Source organism: Artemia sp. Qi Xiang Cuo, chromosome 12 (genome assembly GCF_049724085.1).
Source record: "Artemia sp. Qi Xiang Cuo chromosome 12, ASM4972408v1, whole genome shotgun sequence".
In the NCBI taxonomy this organism is placed as follows: Eukaryota; Metazoa; Arthropoda; class Branchiopoda; order Anostraca; family Artemiidae; genus Artemia; species Artemia sp. Qi Xiang Cuo.
The window spans coordinates 26,500,809-26,508,052 of record NC_142805.1 but is presented as its reverse complement, the minus strand read 5'-3'; the positions used below and the strand labels follow the sequence as shown (position 1 = coordinate 26,508,052).

The 7,244-nt window shown below is 34.1% G+C and overlaps 2 non-coding genes and 1 pseudogene across 2 annotated transcripts; all 3 read left to right on the top strand.

Moving 5' to 3' along the window:
- The first annotated feature begins 3,566 nt into the window (after positions 1-3,566).
- Positions 3,567-3,758, top strand: LOC148945938 (U2 spliceosomal RNA). The gene has a single exon (XR_016142669.1). It is a non-coding gene; the product is annotated as a U2 spliceosomal RNA (small nuclear RNA).
- A 713-nt stretch (positions 3,759-4,471) lies between these two features.
- On the top strand, positions 4,472-4,634 carry LOC148945937 (U1 spliceosomal RNA). The gene has a single exon (XR_016142658.1). It is a non-coding gene; the product is annotated as a U1 spliceosomal RNA (small nuclear RNA).
- A 592-nt stretch (positions 4,635-5,226) lies between these two features.
- On the top strand, positions 5,227-5,343 carry LOC148945936 (U5 spliceosomal RNA; annotated as a pseudogene).
- The last annotated feature ends 1,901 nt before the right edge of the window (positions 5,344-7,244 follow it).

Genomic DNA, 7,244 nt, shown 5'->3' with positions numbered 1-7,244 from the left:
ATTATTGTTATCCCCTTTTTTCATTTTATTTGGTGTGTTGAATTGGCATGCATGATATCCCACCGGTCGTGATTTCAATCATATTATTTCTTTATTTCTAATTTTTGTCACAATTATTTGTTTTTTTGTTAATAAAAATGTATGAATCTGAACCTGAACCTGAATTTACTCCTCTTTCGTTTCGTCTTAGAAAGTAACTATTGCTTGACAATAGTTACTTTTGACAAAACTGAAAGCATGAAGTGTCTCTTGTTTAGTTGAAAATCCCCGCAAAAAATACCCTGAAGCTCTGTATTAACTTCTAATTTTAATTTAGAATTTTTATATTAAAAATTTCTTTAACGCTACACGTTGGCAAAGCCACGAACATGTTAAAGTAGAAAAAGAAAATTTCATGAAAAATAAGACTGCATCGATTTGTGACATCAGTATTAGATTCTATTTTCAAAGATTTTATATTTGTTGGAAAAAAATAAAAATAAAAAATTATTCAAGCCTCCAAACGATTTCTCCGGCATTGATTTCACCTTTACGCATAACCAACTGCACTAGGAGGCGTTGGATTTTGCTTTGCATTTTATGGTAATTAGTAAGCTACATTAAACTTGTTGATTTTAAAGTTTTATGTACCAAAGGAGTTGCAACATTTAGGTGATTATTTTTTCTTACTTTTTTTCAAGGTTTAAATTTGTTTACTATAAGCAATGATTTGGGAAAATCCAAAAAAAAAAAGGATTAGGCTACATAATTAGTTACAACTCTTGATAAATAATGCAAATTATTTAATAAAAATTTCTGTCATTTATATAATAACAATTTCCGACAGTTTTTATTTCACATATTCTTTTTCATTGGTTAAGAAAAGATAATTTTAGGTTTTTTCCGTTTCTCTCTATAAGGATTCAAATTAGGCTTTCTATTTATATGTTTGACAACATTTTGCAACAATTTTTTAACAAAAGTTGTACTATAATGCTTTCAATTGAATTTTGATTTGCATTTTATGGTAATTAGTAAGCTACATTAAACTAGTTGATTATAAAGTTTTATGTACCAAAGGAGTTGCAACATTTAGGTGATTAGTTTTGCTTACTTTTTTTCACGGTTTAAATTTGTTTACTATAAGCAATGATTTGGGACAATCCAAAAAAAAAGGATTAGGCTACATACTTATTTACAACACTTGCTAAATAATGCTATTTATTTAATAAAAACTTCTGTCATTTATATAATAACAATTTCCGACAGTTTTTATTTCACATATTCTTTTTCATTGGTTAAGAAAAGATAATTTTAGGTCTTTTCCGTTTCTCTCTATAAGGATTCAAATTAGGCTTTCTATTTATATGTTTGACAAAATTTTGCAACAATTTTTTAGCAAAAGTTGTACTATAATTCTTTCAATTGTTGGGTAGGGGGAGATAAAGCCAAATGTAAATAAGTTGAAAATCTGCATTATCTTCTGGGTTGTATAGGGTTGAAGGGATTCCAACCCGTGTTATGTTACAGCCTTGAGCATAGAAAAATGTGACACAACTATTACCCCCCACATACCCTGAAAGTTTCAAATTAACTTCCTTAACTTTTCCGTAAACAATTGAATCTTCTGCACTTGAAAAATCAAAATATACTACCAACCATCTTGGAATGCAACTTCCCTCGTACTGATTTGTTTCTACTAAGTCTTTCTAGTTTGGGTCTATGTTATAGGGCTTTTGTTTCATTTTCTTGTGAGTTTCTATGGTTCAAAGCATAGGGTTTTTTTAAAAGTTTATACTCAAATTCTACTATAAAACTGGAATTATGCTTGAAGGCCATCTATTCTTCAATACAGTGTTCTGGCTACATAGTTAATAACAAGATGGAATTATAAAACTAATCAAGTAAATGACAAATAAAAAGGATAAATACTAATAAAAATAAAGTAAGTAATCATTTACCTGATGAAGTCTCTCTGTATTGTTTCTGTGTATTTTGCTTGGGTGATTAAAAATTCAGCTTTTGTGTCCATCTTTGGAGCAAATTCAATAATGTCACAATGTAAGTTGTATTATTACCAAGTAGCATCCGTGAATACCAGTAGCTTCAATGGGGGGGGGGAGGGGTATTTTCCTGCAAGCTTATGGTCTCAGTCCCCCGTCCAGATTAAAAAAAGTTTTTTTGTGGCATTTTTTTTTAAAAGGAGCTAGTTTTTTTTTAGTATTTTTGTTAAAGAAATTGGAAATAAAAATAACTTTACCTCCATTGTTTATTAATAAGACTCGTCCCCTCCCCCGGACTGGGTCTATAATTTCGCGGGTGCGGTGCGGGGAGGGGGGGGGTATAAAATGGTTAAAACAAGCATCAAAAAACTTTTAAATATATTTAGGTACGTTTTACCGTATCAGACAAAAAATGTTGGGGGGAGGGGGGTACTGGAGATGACCGAGCCTATAAAATGTTCGCGAAGGGACACCATTGATCGTCACCAGTGGTGTCGTTGGGGAAGAGAGGACATTTTTCTTGTAATATTTGCTCGGCTCATTTTGAATCCAGTTTGTGTGTCTATGTTTAGAGCAAATTTAATAATATAACAACATAACTTGCATTATTGTCAAGTAGGATATATCAACGTAAATGGCTTTTACGTCGGAAATTTAAATAAATCAAAATACACTATTTGCATCCAATGTTGTCAAAAGGGTGTATATGTGATGTTTACGGAAAAGTTAAGGAAGTTAAGTTGAAACTTTCAGGGTATGTGGGGGGTAATAGTTGCGTCACATTTTTCTATGCTCAAGGCTGTAACATAACACGGGTTGGAATCCCTTCAACCCTATACAACCCAGAAGATTATGCAGATTTTCAACTTATTTACATTTGGCTTTATCTCCCCCTACCCATCAATTGAAAGCATTATAGTACAACAGGCTTGAATAATTTTTTATTTTTATTTTTTTCCAACAAATATAAAATCCTTGAAAATAAAATTTACTATTGATGTCACAAATCGATGCAATCTTATTTTTTATGAAAATGTTTTTTTCTACGTTAAGATGTTCGTGGCTTTGCCAACGTGTAACGCTAAAGAAATTTTTAATATCAAAATTTAAAATTAAAATTAGAATTTAATACAGAGCTTCAAGGTATTTTTTTGCGGGGATTTTCAACTAAACAAGAGACACTTCAAGCTTTCAGTTTTGTCAAAAGAGCGATACCTCAGGAACGGCTAAGGATACTACGTTTGAATTGTCAGGACATTTTCAATTGAAAATTTAGCTAAATCAAAAAACGCCATTTTAAAAATATTTATTTTTCTGTTTCGTTTTTTTTTTTTTTATCTTTGTCTCATTTTTGGTTTTTTTATTTAAAATTTTTAAAAGTCTTTTTTTGAAAATTTTACGTTTAAAATTTAAAATTTGCGATAAAATTTTATATTATGGGAAATGTTTATACTGTTTATAAAAATCTAAAGACAAAATGATAAGTTAATTGAATGTCATTTGTGCATTGCAACCGAAATTAAATTTTTGACAAATTTTCTTACTCGCATTCTTATATAGCCTGTTGACAATCCTCGTCGAATTATTGCTTCTTGGCCTTTTAGCTAAGATAAAAATGTAGTATCTATCCTTATCAGCCGAACATCTTATATGGTTTCTACCGGGGGCCTAGAATATTAAATAGATTTTTGGTAACTTGAGGGAGGTCGAGGCTTGCTCCACTCCCTTCGCGCGTTGGCCCGGTAATGTAGTACTTCCGGGATCGGCGCACCCATTTACAGGGGAAATCAAAGTCCATGAACCCTAATCAATGACCCATAATGCGTTTCTCAAATAATATAGAAACCACACGTGTAGTTCCCTTGAATATATTGAAAATAATTTTTTTTTCATCTGAAAAAACGAAAATTTTTTCATAATATACGAAATTTCAATGGTGAAAAAGCCAATGTCCATTCGCCATTATTAAATTAAAATCCCAAACCTGGATTGAAGTCCCCATGCACCTTTTTCGAAAATAGTATGCAACTATTAAATGCTGTAATTTAAATTGAACCAAGATTAGAACAGAATTGTTGAAATGATTGTTTTTGACCTCAGAGGGCTTGGTTCTGTGGTGAGTTGTTAGCAGTAGTAGTAATGAATAAAGTCCCCTTTGGTTGTTAACGAGAAAATAATTTGCATAATCAGTAGAACTGACACTGGGTTCTCAGAAATAAGTTTCGACTTTTCATATTGAAAAAAGAGTGAGAAACCACTAATTCTCTTGTCTCAAAAAGGTAAACTTGCATTCAGACGATTAAGACGTTTTCATACAGGAATAAAATGGAGAATTGCTATTTTCAAAAATAATTTAGAGATTTGATTTATTAATGTGAAAAAGTTTTGTAAACCTGCATCTGGCTAATGAATTGGAGCTTCTGAGTGGCATTAAAAGCAACCGGATTTATGTCGGAAGAAATTAGTAAAATGTTAGATGTTTACTTAACATACTTACCTGGCTGGGGAGTCGCCATCATTATAAAGGAGGGGCTCCCAGGGTGAGGCCTTTCGATTGAACTTCTGGTCGGCTGTCTCGCCTGATCACCCCAAATGGGGGTAATTCAACAGTGAATTTTTGGTAATGAGGGACAGCGTTCGCGCGGATGTCAGTCCACATTCTGATAAGTTACTGTCGTTTGTGCCTCTTTTATATTTAAAATACTTATAAAATTTAATCTAAAATCATACAAATATATACTCCTGGCTGATGCCATTGTTTTTGAAAATACTCTGTAATTATTAAATAAATATTTTTTGATAGTACTATGAATCGAATGGAATTTAGATAAAGTCACAAAGGCTAGTCTTAAAAACTGAAATGCCCTTGGTCCCCACACATTTCATCAAGTCAATTGCGTTGGCAACATATCAAACTAAAAATTCCTTCACTACCGCCAAGGTTCTTGGAATATTTAAATAGGGGGGCCTTTGGCTACAGCCATTGATCCACCCCTCAGTTAAATTACAATTATTTTTGAGCCTGATTACTGAATATTTATGTTATTTTCTGCGGATGTAGGTTTTGTACCATGTCATTAAAGTTGCCCATGAGTTGATTTTTTCTCATCATGTGATTTTTTTTTTGCCCGTATTTACTTGATTGAACATTGAATTCCTTATAACTTTCGAACCTTGTTAAAAAACCGATAAGGATTTACTAGGATTTATTCATATATACTCAAGTCAACTCTAGCAATTTTCATAGCTTTGGCCTCTCCTCATATCGAGTTAATCTTTCGCCTTTTACTAAAGATTACCGTGGGGAGGGGCACTTGATGAGTCTTAACAAATTTTTGAATGCCGAAAGGCAGACTAGACTATACTTGTAGTATTTTCTAATGTTCCAAGAATACTTATCTGACAAGCCCGATTACTTAACCTTAGCGTTTGACGAGACGTAAATGACATGAGAGGTCAGTAGGATTACTACCTGAGGAAACTGTATTGATTAGTGGTAAGACAAGTAACTCTGAAAAATGCAGGATAATTGATATCATATATGAACTAAAGTTCAATCTTTGCACAACTAAAAAACAAATTGTGAAATTATGGGCAGATAGTAAAAACGGACAGTAATTGGGAAATGTGGCACACCTTCCCGGGGTTTCTAAATAACCTCTGTGTATAGTAAAGTAGACATGAGTAGTGTTGTTATTCGCCTAGTTGCATACATCTTTTCAGTTGATAAGTTACCGGTCAAGTATTCGTTGTTATCTTTTGCAAATTACATCCTGTAAAGCTAATTTTAAGCGGTTAAGGAATGCTCGAAGGCACTCTTGGCTCTGTGCAATAATGAGCCAAGTCCTAGGCGCTCGTGTGTCCCCAGTCTCGTCGGGCCCTCATTACTCCTTCGTCGAGAACCATTATTTCCAGTCTCTAAAGAAAGATAAACGAGCACAAATGGGGTTTTTAAAGGCCAAATGAAAATACTGAAAAAGCACAACAAAGCGAAACGAAAAAATATAATCACTGCGAGTGGCGGTATAAAAAAACAAAAAAAAAATAGCTGTAATTAACATTTTATTATTAGCTATTAAAATTAGCTTGAGGTCACCTTTAAATTTCTTTTGCACACACGGATTTTGGTTTATGTCTCCATTATCGTTTTGTGAGGTATTGGTTTCAAAACTTACAGTTTTTGGCTTTTTTTTATTTTTTTTAATCTTTTATTCTTAGTTTTTTTTTCACATTAAAATTGTATTTAAGGTTTTTTTTGTTGGTTTTTTTATTCGGCACTCTAATTAATTTTATTTTTTAGTATCGCGCTGATGAATAGATGCGTTTGTCCCTTCGAAATATTAGCGTTGCTATATTTTTTAAGTATTTTAATTTGGCCTTTAAAAGACCCACTAGTGCTCATGTTTCTTTATTTGTGTTATGTCAGGCAGATGTTGCTTAAGAAATTATCCTCTTTCAATTCCAGTTTAGGAGGTTCCTCTAAAATGAGGAGTTTTGAGATCTTATAGAGGCAAATCCTTTCATTTGAGGATTCCATGGGTTTCTAGCCTAATACTATCAAACATTTTAGTCTCTTTGGTTCCTTATATTGTTTCTAGACACAATACTCTGTCTGGCGGGAGAACGCGATTCAAAGACAAGGCTCTGTGTGAAGGGAGAAGATACTCAAGACGCAATTCTCCATGGGAAGGGAGAATGAGAATCAAGAGAAAACGGTCTGGGAGGAAGGAGGTGCCTGGCGCCTAAATGCAAATAACACAAAAACCCTGTGATTTACCATCTCAGAGTTGTATCTTCGGTGATACATTCGGGGAGTCTGAAGTATGGCATTCTGACAGCTTAACTATTGATTCCTTGGTACATATATTAGAATCTTTCAATGAAGAATGAATTCATTTAGTGGATGATTAAAGTGCATTCTTGTATGTATTTACAAGTTTCTACAAGGTTAGCAACTTAGGTTAGGTTACATTAGGTTAAGTGAGGCAGGCCTCACTTAACCTAATGTAACCTAACCTAAGTTGCTAACCCTAGAAATGTTAGTTAACCTAATCTAACCTAGGGCGGGGGGGGCTCCGATCGTTTTGCAGCCGGCCTTCGGCCTGTGCCCCCGGGAGGATCTCGTTCCGGGGTAGATCTATGGATGGGGCCCCCGAGGGGGTGGGGGGGGGGGGTCCCCCCAGCGGGGGACCTTAAGTCTATGAGTTCGGGGGGGGGCGGGTCCCCCAGGGTCTCCGATCGGGTGCAGTCGGCCTTCGGCCT